Here is a 15,997-nt window from a genome sequence, read left to right as displayed (position 1 = left end):
AGTTCATAACATACTACATAAAACAAGGATTTTTACATAACCAAAGGCAAAGTGGCCAGCTCCTACATGAGATGCTCTATAAATCATGTACTACTGAGAATTTCCATGCAGTGGTAACTATAATAAACGATGATCAGCTTCATAAAGAAAGAATTTGAATGTCAGACTCAGAAAGCCAGGCCTTGGTAAGTGATGCCACATTGGCAGCATAAACTGATACTACAAGAGCATACAAAACTGAAGCATGGATGTAGCACATTGGGGGTGTAATTGGGTCATAGAGGACATGGCCACTCCCGTGATCTATGTTTTTAGAAAAAAAGTTAATTGCGGAAAAACACCTCCCAAGCCCCCACTACCTGTGCATCAAGACGCATATCCAGATAACAGTAGAGCGTAACCATCCCCTCAAATCGGTACTGTCACGCCGAAACTAGCTGTTGCCTTGGGCTTCGCCCACGATGAAATTGCTTCTGCTAACATTGTTTTTTTTATTTGAGGTGTTCTAGATGCGTTGCTTTGTATATGGGCCCTGTCGCGGGAGTGGCCGATGTGACCAGCAGCGCTATACAGGGTGGTGGAGCAGTACCTTCACCCACCAATGTCACTCTGTGCCCTGTGCACAGACTGCTATGTAACCTATCATATTCAAATGCTTAGTGGCTGTGTGCATGGTGCTACACCTATCTTTTGTATTGATGATGTCAAGAAATATTGTTTTTGTTATTGCTCAGCTTTAAGTTGACGGATCGAGATGAAACAAGGTGCAGGTTATTTCTAGGAGTTTGCACTTTATGAAAATAGGTTCAGTAGTTTTACGCCTGCTTGGAGCAAACAGACAGACACAACGACCTATACGCATAAGAGGTGCTAGTAAAATACATAGTAATGCATAGCATTGATAAGATAGAGAAGACAGAAAAGATACTTACACAGTGACCAAGCTTGGAAGCATAACAGGAAAAGCAGAGAGAGATAAGAACACAAAAGATTTACATAGAAAAAAATTTAAAATATCGCAATCTGCTAACTTTATAAACTTTCTGCTACAGGTATGCGGAAGGAATGAGCTTCAATCTGATTTACTGGCACACTGACAGATTTGTCCCTGTTCAGCTACAGAGCTTAGTCTCCAGGGAAAAACCAAGTCTCACTTCCTGGAAGGACAGGTAAGTAATTTGCAGAGGAATGTGTTGCTATTGGGAGGGAGGAGAGGTTAGATGAGGAACAAATGTGCTGCTACAGGAGGGAGGGGGAAAAATGTGCTGCTACAGGAGGAGAGAGGAGAAGGTGCTGCTATAGGGGAATAGAGGAGAATGTGCTGCTACATGGGGAGAAAAGAGAATGTGCTGCTACAGGGGGAGAGAGGTGAATATGCTGCTACAGGGGGAGAGGGGAGAATATGCTGCTACAGGGGGAGCAAGGAGAATGTGAGGCATGGGCTCCACAAGACCTCTGAAGGTGTCCTGTGGTATCTGGCACTAAGACGTTAGCAGCCGATCCTTTAAAGTTGCAAGATGGGGCCTCCATGACTCTGACCTGTTTTTCAAGCAAATCCCACCGAGAATTTGGAGGCAAAGGGCCTGATTCAGAGCCGGACGCTATCTGTGGACGGTCGTTCAGAAAATAGGGGTGGCTATTCAAATCAATCGTTCGCTCTTTGCGGTCTGTTCACGCCTCTAGGTCTGAACAAGCGAACCAAACTTGCGGTCGTTTTTTGAAAAAACACGCCCCCTGGCCGCTCGCATCCTACGTCATGTCCGCTATTTATTAGATTAATCGAGTACATCGACCAGGGTATGAACTGCTCGCTATTCTTGGGGTTGGTTTTTCCTACCACAATTTTGCGAGCAGTTCTGACTATAAAATAACCCAGTGACGTGGTCAATGACGCTGCTGTTTTAATTATGCACACCCATAAAACGCCCGTTTTGACCTTTAACCACGCCTGCGTTCGGATCTCCACTCCCCGTTTTGAAGCACCTTCCCCCGTTACCACCCACATACGCCTCTTTCTGTCACTGAAATTATCAGGCATTCGCTATTTTGCGAGCACATGAATTTCGACCGCACTGACTGGTTCGCGCAGTTGGGCAAACATCGCTCGGAGCGAACGAGCGGCCGCTTACAAGCGGCTCTGAATCAGGCCCAAAGTCAGCACCTTAAACTCTTCATCATGTTCCTTAAACCATTCCTGAACAACTATTGAGTGTGGCAGGGCGCGTTATCCTGCTGAAAAAGGTCACTACCATCAGGGAATACCATTGCCATGTATTTGGTCTATGACAATGTTTAGGTAGGTTGTATGTGTCAAAATAACATCTACATGAATGCCAGGACCCAAGGCATACTTGCCTACTTTTGAAAATTAGTTTCAGGGAGATTATAGTCGGTTGTAATATGTGTCTTTGAGGGAGGTGTGCCTTGCTCCGCCCAAAGGGTGTGTCTAGCTATACCTATCTGCATATCCATTTGGTAGTGGATAGATCCCCTTCAGTAGATGTACTCTGTCGTCATCGCTCACTGTCCAACGTCATTAGTTACTATCCATGTGCACATGGAGGGGAAATATAAACCTGTGACGAGTGAAGCGTGGCGAGCAGACAAATTTCTACTTTTGGTGTCCTTTATGGGCATGGAACCGCACTTCCGCCCCCACTCTATGTCACCTCCAGGTACATCTACTGAAAGGGATCTACTGAAAGGGATCTATAGACTACCATACCTATTTCTACTCAGGGGAGAGACACCAGCAATAAAGGGAGATCAGGGTTGTATACTGCAAAATGCAGGTGCTGGGGATTGCGGGCAAGAGTAATGGCTGTCCAGTTGCTGTGTGTTGGCTGGTGTCTCAATGCTGTTGCAGCAGTGCATGATGTGTCCTATATCATTAAACAGTCCCCTCTCCTCTATATAATACCACAATAGTGTGTGCTGGGAGCTGTGCTATTCCCCCTCATATCATTGTACAGTCCCCTCCCCCTATATAATAATACCACATAATGTGTGCTGGGAGCTGTGCTATTCCCCATCATATATCACTGTACAGTCCCCTCCCCCTATATAATAATACCACATAATGTGTGCTGGGAGCTGTGCTATTCCCCATCATATATCACTGTACAGTCCCCTCCCCCTATATAATAATACCACATAATGTGTGCTGGGAGCTGTGCTATTCCCCATCATATATCACTGTACAGTCCCCTCCCCCTATATAATAATACCACATAATGTGTGCTGCGAGCTGTGCTATTCCCCATCATATATCACTGTACAGTCCCCTCCCCCTATATAATAATACCACATAATGTGTGCTGGGAGCTGTGCTATTCCCCATCATATATCACTGGACAGTCCCCTCTTCTATATAATAATACCACATATCAGTGTGTGCTGGGAGCTGTGTTATTCCCCATCATATATCACTGTACAGTCGCCTCTCCTATATAATAATACCACATAATGTGTGCTGGGAGCTGTGTTATTTCCCCTCATATCACTGTACAGTCCCCTCCCCCTATATAATAATAATACCACATAATATCAGTGTTTTCTGGATGCTGTGTCCCCTCCCCAGGCCAGTGTGCAGTCTCCAGTTACTTACCTGGTACACATGATGACTCTGTTCTCGTGGCACTGGCTGCCGCCGGAGGAGGAAGCGTGTCTCGCCGCAATGATTGTGGAGAGGAAGGGCACTGTGGCTGTAAAGGTTGCGCTGCCACTGCACAACACTGCCGCGCACACTGAGATCGGGCTGGGTTAGGCGGCCGACCACCGCTACTCACTCCCAACACCGCGGTGGTTGGCTTATAGTAAGCATGACGTCCACACAAGCATGTCATGCAGTCTCAGATCCCCCGCGCCTGTCACATCCGGACTGAGTCGCGCATGCGCAGTCCAGATTTCTGACAGGGCAGTGAAGAAAGCGGGGGATTCCCTTTATATTGCGGGGTAGCGGGAGCTCCCACCTGAAAGCGGGAGGCTCCCACAGAAAGCGGGAGGGTAGGCAAGTATGACCCAAGGTTTCCTGGAAGAACATTGCCCAGAGCGTCACACTGCTTCAGCCGGCTTGCCTTCCTCTCATAATGCATCCTAGTGGGGCCATCTCTTCCCCAGGTAAACAACGCACACACCTAATGCTCACATGCCCATTGTAGGAGCTTTTGGCGGTGGACAGGGGTCAGCGTGTGCACTCGGACTGATCGGCGGCTATGCAGCAAGCTGCAATGCACTGTGTGGTCTGACACCTTTTTTTTTATCATAACCAGCATCAATTATTTCAGCAATTTGCGCTACAGTAGCTTCCTATATGTAATCTGCTGCCGAGCGCTCTCCCCTTTTGGCACAACCAGCGGGAGGCTAGTCAGTACCAGCCCTGGTTGCCAAAATACAGGGGACAAACAATGTATGGGTCCCCCGTATTCTGCGCAACCAGCACTGGGCTTTGATCCGGTCCTGGTTCTGGAATACAGGGGAAAAAATGAGTAGGGTTCCCAGAACCAGATCAGAGCCCAGTGCTGGTTGCACAGAATACGGGGGACCCCTACGTCATTTGGCCCCCGTATTTTGGCAACCAGGGCTGGTTCTGACTAGCCCGGTGCTGGTTGTGTTTAAGTATGGGGGACTCCTACGTCGTTTGTCCCCTGTATTTAAGCACACCCAGCAATGGGTCACTAAAGCCCGGGGCTGGTTGCTCTTTTGGGGGGCACGCCATTTATTTATTTTTTTACACTGGTTTTATTTTGGTTTTTACCGCGGCAGCACAGACAGATCTCATGGACCAGTCAGTGCTCTGTGTCAATGACACAGATGCAAGTAGCACGGATCTCCTGGTCCATGCGTGCATCTGTGTAATTGAAATACACAGCAGCACAGACGGGTCTCACTGGCCCGTCCGAGGTCTGTGTCAATCACACAGATGCATGTAGCACGGATCTCCCAGGTCAGTGCTACATGCAAATGGGCACCATAATGCTGATTGGCTTCCTGTCTGCCACTGCAGTGCCACTCCTAGATGGGCCACATGTTTGTGAAGCCCACTTGTGTCGCTTAGTCATCCAGCTACCTCGTTGCAACCTTTTGGCTTAGAAACAATATTGTGAGGTGTTCAGAATAGACTAGAAATGAGTGGAAATGAATGTTATTGAGGTTATTAATAGCGTAGGAGCAAAGAAAAAAAAACAAAACGAATTCTGTGATTTTAGCTGTTTTTATGCTTTTTCCCAAAAAAATACAGATCCAAAACACAAAACTAGAGATGAGCGGGTTCGGTTCTCAGAGAACTGAACCCACCGGAATTTTCGGGGATCCGTAGTGATCTCGGATTTCCCTGCCTGTCCCGGTACCCTCTCCCGAGGCAAAACCTTGCGATCCCTCTGTCGGATCGCAAGGTTTTGTATTGAGCGGGCTTAACGCTGATTGGCTGAGAGAGCCATCTGTCATGGCTCTCAGCCAATCAGCGTTAAGCCCATTGAATATGGGCACAGGAAGGAAATAATATGCCGCTCACCCATCCCCCGCTGCCTGACACCGCCGGCACCCCCCGCTGCCGACCCCCACTGGCAGCATCCCCTGCTGCCGACACCCTCAGCAGCCATGCACTGCTGCACCATCAGGACCCCCACACTGAGGACACCGCTGGCACCCCTGCTCTGCCGACACCCTGCAATGAGGACACTGCCGGCACCCCTGCACTGCTGCCCCATGTACTGAGGACACCGTCAGCGACCCCAAACTGCCAACATTGCCGGCACTCCCACACTGGGGACACCACCAGCACCCTTGCACTGCCGACACTGTCAGCACACATGCACCGAGGACACTGCTGGCACCCCTGCTTTGCCGACACCACCGGCACCCTGTACTAAGGACACTGACGGCACCCCAGCACTACAACCCCACGTACTGAGGACACAGTCAGCGACCCCACACTGCCGCCACTCCCACACTGAGGACACCACCGGCACCCCTGCACTGCCAACACTGTCAGCACACACGCACTGAGGACACTGCTGGCACCCCTGCTCTGCCAACACCACCGGCACCCTGCACTAAGGACACTGCCAGCACCCCCGCACTACTGCCCCACGTATTGAGGACTCCGTCAACAACCCCGCACTGTCGCTACTCCCACACCGAGGGCATCCCTGCACAGTCGACACTGTCAGCACTCCTGCACTGAGGACACAGCTGGCACCCCCGCTCTGCCGACACTGCCAGGGCCCCCACTCTGCCAACACTGATGGCACTTCCACATTGAGGACACCACTGGCACTCTCGCATTGAGGACACTGCCAGCACACCGCACTGCCAACACTTCTGTCACAGTAAGTGCACTATTGGTGTATCCAACCCACACTGTACAACACACTGTATCCTTGTTGGAACTTGGAAGCTGAACTGCCGCATATTAGTGCCGCCTGCTGTGTCGCTTAGCTTAGTGAGCCAGCTAGCTGGATGAAACCTTTTGGCCTTTACTAGATGAAAAAAATTATATTGTGAGGTGGTCAAAATTGATTGGAAATGACTGGAAATAAATGTTATTGAGGTTAATAATAATGTAGGAACAAAAACAGGCCCATTTTATGTGATTTTAGCTGTTTTTATGATTTTTAAAGAAAAAAATCCAGATCCAAAACCCGAAAACAAAACACGGAGGTGAGGTTTTGGCAAAACCAATACAGATCCAAAACCCGGGGAGATCCAGATTCAAAACACGGGGGTCGGCGCACATCTCTAAAAATATATATGCAAAAGTATTCACCCTCCTTTGCATTTTTCATGTGTTTTGTTGCCTCACAACTTGGAACAAATTAAATTGGATTCTTTGAAGGTGTGCATCATTTCATTCACAGAACATGCCTACAACTGTGAAGTTGTGTTTTTTTTAATATTGTAAATCAAACAACATTTAGGACAACATAATAGAAAACTTCAGCGTGCATAACTATTCACCCCCCTAAAGTCAGTACTTTGTCGAGCCACCTTCTGCGGCAATTACAGCTGCAAGTCGCTTTGGATAAGTTTCTATGAGCTTGCCACATCTTGCCCCTGGGATTTTTGCCCATTCCTCAAGGCAAAACTGCTCCAGCTCCTTCATGTTGGATGGTTTCCGCTTGTGAACAGCAATCTTATAGTCTGACCATAGATTCTCAATTGGATTGAGATCTGGGCTTTGACTAGGCCATTCCAACACATTTAAATGTTTCCCCTTAAACCACTCAAGTGTTGCTTTAGCAGTATGCTTCGGGTCATTGTCCTGCTGGAAGGTGAACCTCCGTCCCAGTCTCAAATCACAGACAGACTGAGACAGGTTTTGCTCAAGAATATCCCTGTATTTAGCACCATCCATCTTTCCTTCGACTCAAATTAGTTTCCCAGTCCCTGCTGCTGAAAAATATCCCCACAGCATGATGCTGCCACCACCATGTTTCACTGTGGGGATGGTGTTCTTGGGGTGATGGGATGTGTTGGGTTTGTGCCAGACATAGCGGTTTCCTTGGTGGTCGAAAAGTAAATTTTTATTCTCATCTGACCAAAGCACCTTCCTCCATACATTTGGGGAGTCGCCCACATGCCTATTGGCAAACTCAAATCGTGTCTTCTTATTTTCAGCACTAAGTAATGGGTTTTTTCTGGCCACTCTTCCATAAAGCCCAGCTCTATGGAGTGTACGGCTTATTGTGGTCACATGCACAGATACACCAGTCTCTGCTGTGGAACGCTGCAGCTCCTTCAGGGTTACCTTTGGTCTCTGTGCTGCCTCTCTGATTAATTCCGTCCTTGCCCAGTCTGTGAATTTTGGTGGGTGGCCTTCTCTTGGCAGATTTTTGTGGTACCATGTTCTTTCCATTTGATGATGATGGATTTGATGGTGCTCCGGGGGATCATCAAAGATTTGGATATTTTTTTTATAACCCAACCCAGAATTGTACTTCTCAACAACTTTGTCCCTGACTTGTTTGGAGAGCTCCTTGGTCTTCATGGTGTGATGCCTCTTGCTTAGTGGTGTTGCAGCCTCTGGGGCCTTTCAGAAAAGGTGTGTTTATACTGACAGACCATGTGACACTTAAATTTCGCACAGGTGGACTTCATTTCACTAATTATGTGATTTCTGAAGGTAATTGGTTGCAACAGAACTTTTGAGGGGCTTCATAGCAAAGGGGCTGATTACATATGCACATGCCAATTTTCAGAATTTTATTTATAAAGATTCTTTTTTATATATATTTTTCTCATTTCACTTCACCAAATGAGACTATTTTGTGCAGATCCATCACATAAAATTCAGATTAAAAAAATAAATAAATTACAGGTTTGTAATGTAACAAAAAAGATAAAAAGGCAAGGGTGTGCAAGGCACTGTATATATATATATATATATATATATATATATATTATAATATAAAACACACCCACACACTATATGGACAAAAGTATTTGGCCACACTCGTTAATTATTGAAATGAGGTGTTTCAATCAGACAAGGTGCCACAGGTGTATAAAATCAAGCACCTAGACATGCAGTCTCTATTTGCAATCATTTGTGATGCAACAGGGGTCGTTCTGAAAAGCTCAGTGACGTCAAGTGTGGTACTGTGAAAGAATGCCACCTTTGCAATAAGACGGGTTGTGAAAAATTTCATCCCTGCTAGATATTCCACGTTCAACTGTAAGTGATATTATTAGAAAGTGGAACCATTAAGGAACAGCAGCAACTCAGCCACGAAGCGGAAGACCACGTAAAATCACAGAGGGTCAACGACTGCTAAGGCGCATGGTGCGTAAAAGTCGCCAACGCTCTGCTGATTCCATAGCTGAAAAGTTCTAAACTTCCATTGGCATTAATGTAGGCACAAAAACTGTGCGGCGGGAGCTTAATGGAATGGGCTTTCATGGCCGAGCAGCTGCATGCAAGTCTCACATCACAAAGTCCAATGCAGAGTGGAGTGGAGTAAAGCACACCGATACTGGACTGTGTAAACATGTTCTGTGTAGCAACTAATCACACTTCTCTGTTTGGCAGTCAAATGGGCGAGACTGGGTTAATGAGAACATTAACTGCCTGACTGCAGTGTGCCAACTGTGACGATTGGTGGAGGAGGGATAATGGTATGGGGCTATTTTTCAGGGTTTGGGCTAAGCCCCTTATCTCCAGTGAAGGGCAATCTTGATGCTTCAGCATATTAAGACATTTTGGACAATGCTATGCTTCCAACTTTGTGGCAACAGTTTGGGGAAGGCCCTAGTGCACAAAGCAAGGACTAGCCCGCACAGGGCCCTGACCTTAACCCCATCGAGCACCTTTGGGATAAACTGGAACGGAGATTGCGCACCAGGCCTTCTCGTCCAACATCAGTACCTGACCTCATAAATGCTCTACAGAGTGAATAGCCACAAATTCCCACAGAAACACTCCAAAAATCTTGTTGAAAGCCTTCCAAGAGAAGCTGTTATAGCTGCAAAATGGGGGCTAACCCCATATTAAACATTGTATTTGAATACAATGTCATAACAGTCCCTGTTGGTGTAAATGGTCAGGCGTCAGAATACTTTTGTCCATAGTGTGTGTCTATAATATATATATATATATATATATATATATATATATATATATTAGGGATGAGCGGGTTCGGTTCCCTGAGAACCGAACCCACCCGAACTTCGGGGATCCGGGGCGATCCGAGCCCAAGCTCGGATCTCCCTGTCTGCCCCGGATCCCTCTCCCGAGGCAAAACCTCGAGATCTGCTGTCGGATCTCGAGGTTTTGCCTCGAGCGGCCATTTAAAAAAAAATGCCTTTGCCTTTAATGGGCAAAGTGCTGATTGGCTGACAGAGCCGTCTGTCACGGCTCTCAGCCAATCAGCATTATGGTGCTCATTTGCATGTAGCACGGACTCGTGAGATCCGTGCTACATGCATCTGTGTGATTGACAGTGACACAGAGCACAGATGGGTCAGTGAGACCCGTCTGTGCTGCTGTGTATTTCAATGACACAGATGCACGCACGGACCAGGAGATCCGTGCTACTTGCATCTGTGTCATTGACACAGAGCACTAACGGGTCCGTGAGACCCGTCTGTGCTGCTGTGGTAAATAAAAAAAAAAAAACCTGTGTAAAAAGAGAAAAAAATGGCGTCCTCCCCCCCAAAAAAAGAGCAACCAGCCCCGGGCATTAGTGACCCAGTGCTGGGTGTGCTTAAATACAGGGGACAAACGACATAGGGGTCCCCTGTACTTAAACACAACCAGCACCGGGCTAGTCAGAACCAGAGCTGGTTGCCAAAATACGGGGGACAAACGACGTAGGGGTCCCCCGTATTCTGCGCAACCAGCTCTGGGCTCTGATCCGGTCCTGGTTCTGGAAATACAGGGGAAAAAAATGAGTAGGGTTCCCCTGTATGTTCCAGAACCAGCACTGGACTTTTTCTAGCGGGGGGCTGATGCCACAGCCAGGGGAGCCCTTTCACCGGGCCCCCCAGCCGCAGCATCAGCCCTGACCGCTAGTCAGCCCAGGCCGGGGATCCCTGGAGAGCTGGGGACCCCCCCAATAAAGGGGTCACCCTCTCCAGGGCACCCCAGGCCCAGGCTGATAGCCCGGGGCTATCCCCGCCACCCCTGGTGGCGGTGGGTGGCGGGTTGATTGTGTGGTGTGGTGTAAATAAAGAATATCAAACATTGTCTTTACAAGTAGAACTGCAAGTCCCAGCAAGCCTGCCCCGCATGCTGGTACTTGGAGAACCACAAGTACCAGCATGCAGGGCATTAAGGGCCCACTAGTACCTGTAGTTCACCTGTAAAAAAATGTTTAAAAAAAACACAGGACACACACACCGTGACAGTATAAGTTTATTAAACATACATACACACACACACACATGTACACATACTCACCTATGTAACCTGTAGCATCGGTCCACTTGTCCGGTAAAGTATCCATAGGGGACCTGTGAAAAAAAACATACTCACCATCTCCTATGCGAGGTTCTGTCCTCTTCGTTCCAAAGTAGGCATCCCCGGACTTGGCAAAAAAAAAAAAACGAAAACGCGATCCACGAACTTAGTACCGTTCTATAGAACGGTACTTCCCGAATGAGAGCTTAGCGGCGGGGTATCACCATGGAAACCCCGCTGCTAAGCGTTCATTGGCTGAGAGAGGCCATCTCCCGTCTCTCTCAGCCAATGAACGGCTCCCTCCATTGTAGTCAATGCTGGGAGCCGCAAGGTTATTAAAGTTTACCCTGCGGTTCCCACCATTGACTACAATGGAGGGAGCCGTTCATTGGCTGAGAGACGGGAGATGACCTCTCTCAGCCAATGAACGCTTAGCAGCGGGGTTTCCATGGTGATACCCCGCCGCTAAGCTCTCATTCGGGAAGTACCGTTCTATAGAACGGTACTAAGTTCGTGGATCGCGTTTTCGTTTTTTTTTTTTGCCAAGTCCGGGGATGCCTACTTTGGAACGAAGAGGACAGAACCTCGCATAGGAGATGGTGAGTATGTTTTTTTTCACAGGTCCCCTAGGGATACTTTACCGGACAAGTGGACCGATGCTACAGGTTACATAGGTGAGTATGTGTACATGTGTGTGTGTGTATGTATGTTTAATAAACTTATACTGTCACGGTGTGTGTGTCCTGTGTTTTTTTAAACATTTTTTTTACAGGTGAACTACAGGTACTAGTGGGCCCTTAATGCCCTGCATGCTGGTACTTGTGGTTCTCCAAGTACCAGCATGCGGGGCAGGCTAGATGGGACTTGCAGTTCTACTTGTAAAGACAATGTTTGATATTCTTTATTTACACCACACCACACAATCAACCCGCCACCCACCGCCACCAGGGGTGGCGGGGATAGCCCCGGGCTATCAGCCTGGGGTGCCCTGGAGAGGGTGACCCCTTTATTGGGGGGGTCCCCAGCTCTCCAGGGATCCCCGGCCTGGGCTGACTAGCGGTCAGGGTTGATGCTGCGGCTGGGGGGCCCGGTGAAAGGGCTCCCCTGGCTGTGGCATCAGCCCCCCGCTAGAAAAAGTCCAGTGCTGGTTCTGGAACATACAGGGGAACCCTACTCATTTTTTGTCCCCTATATTTCCAGAACCAGGACCGGATCAGAGCCCAGAGCTGGTTGCGCAGAATACAGGGGACCCCTACGTCGTTTGTCCCCCGTATTTTGGCAACCAGCGCTGGTTCTGACTAGCCCGGTGCTGGTTGTGCTTAAGTACAGGGGACCCCTACGTCGTTTGTCCCCTGTATTTAAGCACACCCAGCACTGGGTTACTAATGCCCGGGGCTGGTTGCTCTTTTTTGGGGGGGTGCACGCCATTTTTTTCTTTTTTTACACAGGTTTTTTTTTTTTTTTTTTACCACAGCAGCACAGACGGGTCTCACGGACCTGTCATTGCTCTGTGCCAATCACACAGATGCATGTAGCACGGATCTCCCGGGTTCGTGCTACATGCAAATGGGCACCATAACGCTGATTGGCTTCCTGTCTGCCACTGCAGTGCCACTCCTAGATGGGCCACGTGTTTGTGCCGCCCCCTTGTGTCGCTTAGCATAGTCATCCAGCTTCCTCGGTACAACCTTTTGGCCTAAAAACAATATTGTGAGGTGTGAGGTGTTCAGAATAGAGTGGAAATGAGTGGAAATTAATGTTATTGGGGTTATTAATAGCGTAGGAACAAAAAAAGGCCCATTTATGTGATTTTAGCGGGTTTTTTTTATTTTTTAAGAAAAAATCCAGATCCAAAACACAAAACCCAGAACCCAAAACACGGAAGGGTGGTTTTGGCAAAACCAATCCAGATCCAAAACACGAAGAAAGATCCAGATCCAAAACCAAAACACAAAACACGAAAAGTGTCCGGTGCACACCCCTAATATATATATATATGGAGATGATGGTTTTCGGATCGCGCACGGTGTACTGTCCTGAATGTGTCTTATAGTGCAAATGTCATACGTATAGATGACCAATCAAACACTTTAATCCTTCAAGTGAGAGGAAGCAGCAGTCCCTTCCGTGTGTCTGTATGGCAATCAGACGGATTGTAATCTGGAAAACGGGGTGGAAAGGACAAGCGCCCAATAGTGTGATAAATTAAAGATAAATGTGCCCGTGCTGAAATAATAATGTGCGTACCAAGAGAAAATTCTTTAAGGCTTATCTGATCAGCCTTAAAGAATTTTCTCTTGGTACGCACATTATTATTTCAGCACGGGCACATTTATCTTTAATTTATCACACTATTGGGCGCTTGTCCTTTCCACCCCGTTTTCCATATATATATATAATAAAGCTGAAGTTTGTTTGTTGGCGAATATCTTCCACAGCTCTCGAGGTAAAGCTGCCAAACCTTACATAGTTATTTAGTATAGAGAAGGTAAGCTATTAGACCACAAAGCGACATGACAAATCGAGAAATCCTTATAAATAATTTTCATTGGTCTGTTTATTTGTCTATCCGGCTATGCATCCGGACACACCTGCACCAACTGGGATGAAATGAATGTGAGGTGGTCCAGTTGGATCCTGGCCAGATTTTAGGGAGGTTAGGGTCCCGGTCGGGCCTCCTGTTCGTGCATGCTGGGCAGACCATTTACCCAGGGACCCTGTTCTGGGCCTTCCACTACATGGATTTGGATGAAAACCTCACAGAGGGGTGACAGTTGGTCTGGGATGCCTAATGGAGTGGTTGGGGTCCCAGTCGGACCTCACGGCGGAGTGCACCAGGCAGAACTTTGACCCAATGAGCTTGTTCTGGGCATTCCACTGGATGGATTTGGACAACATCATGATTTAATAACTTGAAGAGTTAAACCCGGGCAACGCCAGGTACTTTAGCTAATATATATATTGTGTTATATGTGGGGTAAAGGGGCTGCAGGGTGAAGTTGCCAGGACATAGCCTCCTCCTGCTGTGTTACCATGCCACCTTAAGCACCGGCGCCCCGCTGCACACTCCAATACTGATTGACTGACTGATTTATTTTTAAATAAGAAAATCCTTTATATTATTAAGCAGTGGAGATATTTACAGTTTATGGTATGGAGGGGTTGTAAGAAATTGCAGATTTGTGGCAACTTTGTACACCTAAAAAAGACTGGATGTATTTTTAGTTAAGTTTTATTTTTTGTGCTGGTCTTTTTTGTTTAATACTACTGTATTTTATGATGTGAGAGCTGTTGTATAATACTACTGTATTTTATGTATGATAGCTGTTGTATAATACTACTGTATTTTATGTATGATAGCTGTTGTATAATACTACTGTATTTTATGTATGATAGCTGTTGTATAATACTACTGTATTTTATGTGAGAGCTGTTGTAGAATACTACTGTATTTTATGTGAGAGCTGTTGTATAATACTACTGTATTTTATGATGTGAGAGCTGTTGTATGATACTACTGTATTTTATGTATGATAGCTGTTGTATAATACTACTGTATTTTATGATGCGAGAGCTGTTGTATAATACTACTGTATTTTATGATGTGAGAGCTGTTGTATAATACTACTGTATTTTATGTATGATAGCTGTTGTATAATACTACTGTACTTTATGTATGTGAGAGCTATTGTATAATACTACTGTATTTTATGTATGATAGCTGTTGTATAATACTACTGTATTTTATGTATGTGAGAGCTGTTGTATAATACTATTGTATTTTATGATGTGAGAGCTGTTGTATAATACTACTGTATTTTATGATGTGAGAGCTGTTGTATAATACTACTGTATTTTATGTATGATAGCTGTTGTATAATACTACTGTATTTTATGTGAGAGCTGTTTTAGAATACTACTGTATTTTATGTGAGAGGTGTTGTATAATACTACTGTATTTTATGATGTGAGAGCTGTTGTATAATACTACTGTATTTTATGTATGATAGCTGTTGTATAATACTACTGTATTTTATGATGCGAGAGCTGTTGTATAATACTACTGTATTTTATGATGTGAGAGCTGTTGTAATATACTACTGTATTTTATGATGTGAGAGCGGTTGTATAATACTACTGTATTTTATATATGTGAGAGCTGTTGTATAATATTACTGTATTTATGTATGTGAGCTGATAATACTACTGTATTTTATGTATGTGAGCTGATAATACTACCGTATTTTATGTATGTGAGAGCTGTTGTAAAATACTACTGTATTTATGTATGTGAGAGCAAACATCGGCATGGCGTCCACCTATGAATCAGGCCATTGACACTGGTAGATCACCGCTAAGTAAGTGAATGAAATCTAGATCCCAGGGGGTAAATTTACTACAGTTTGATTTGAGATTCATTTTTATGAATCTCTTAAATCTCCTGAGATCTAATTGAAATCGAACAGCAAAATCCCTTAGCAAATCTCAAATTTACTAAGATTCTATTTTCAAATCAAATTCGACCTTGTTTCATTTTAAGAAGGGATTTGATGTTCGATTTTGCATGTTAATGTACAAATCGAACACCAAATCCCACTCCAAAATGAACTTCGAATGCCAAAATGAATAGAACTGCTTCATGCTTTCATTTTCAGCATGAGCAGTTCTATTTGACCCATGGGGGTAAATTTACTAAAGTGAGAGTTTTTAGAAGTGCGTTTTAGAAGAGATGTTGCCCATAGCAACCAATCAGATTCTACTTAACATTTATCTAGCACCTTCTAGAAGGTAATAGCTAGAATCTGATTGGTTTCTATGGACATCTCTTCTAAAACTCACTTCTAGAAACTCTCACTTTAGTAAATTTACCCCATGGTGTCAAATACATTTCAATGTCACACATTGAAGTCAATGGTGAGAGCCTCAGGGTTACTAAAGGTTAGCCTGTGGTTCTCACCATTGACTTCAATGGTGGGAGCCGTTCATTGGCTGAGAGAGGCGGGGGCTGACCTCTCTCAGCCAATGAACGCTCAGCCACAGCACTTCAAAGGGAAATACTGCGTCATTTGGGAGGTGCCCATCCATCCTTCGAGGATGGTA

At 45.9% G+C, this 15,997-nt stretch overlaps 1 protein-coding gene across 1 annotated transcript in view; it reads right to left on the bottom strand.

The window, feature by feature from the left end:
* CARMIL1 (capping protein regulator and myosin 1 linker 1) overlaps positions 1-15,997 on the bottom strand; it is a 390,597-nt gene that overhangs the window by 142,152 nt on the left and 232,448 nt on the right. The window lies entirely within an intron of this gene.

Source organism: Taudactylus pleione, unplaced genomic scaffold, assembly GCF_031769625.1.
Source record: "Taudactylus pleione unplaced genomic scaffold, aTauple2 ptg000179l, whole genome shotgun sequence".
NCBI classification, from domain to species: Eukaryota; Metazoa; Chordata; class Amphibia; order Anura; family Myobatrachidae; genus Taudactylus; species Taudactylus pleione.
This window is presented reverse-complemented; position numbering and strand designations above follow the sequence as displayed.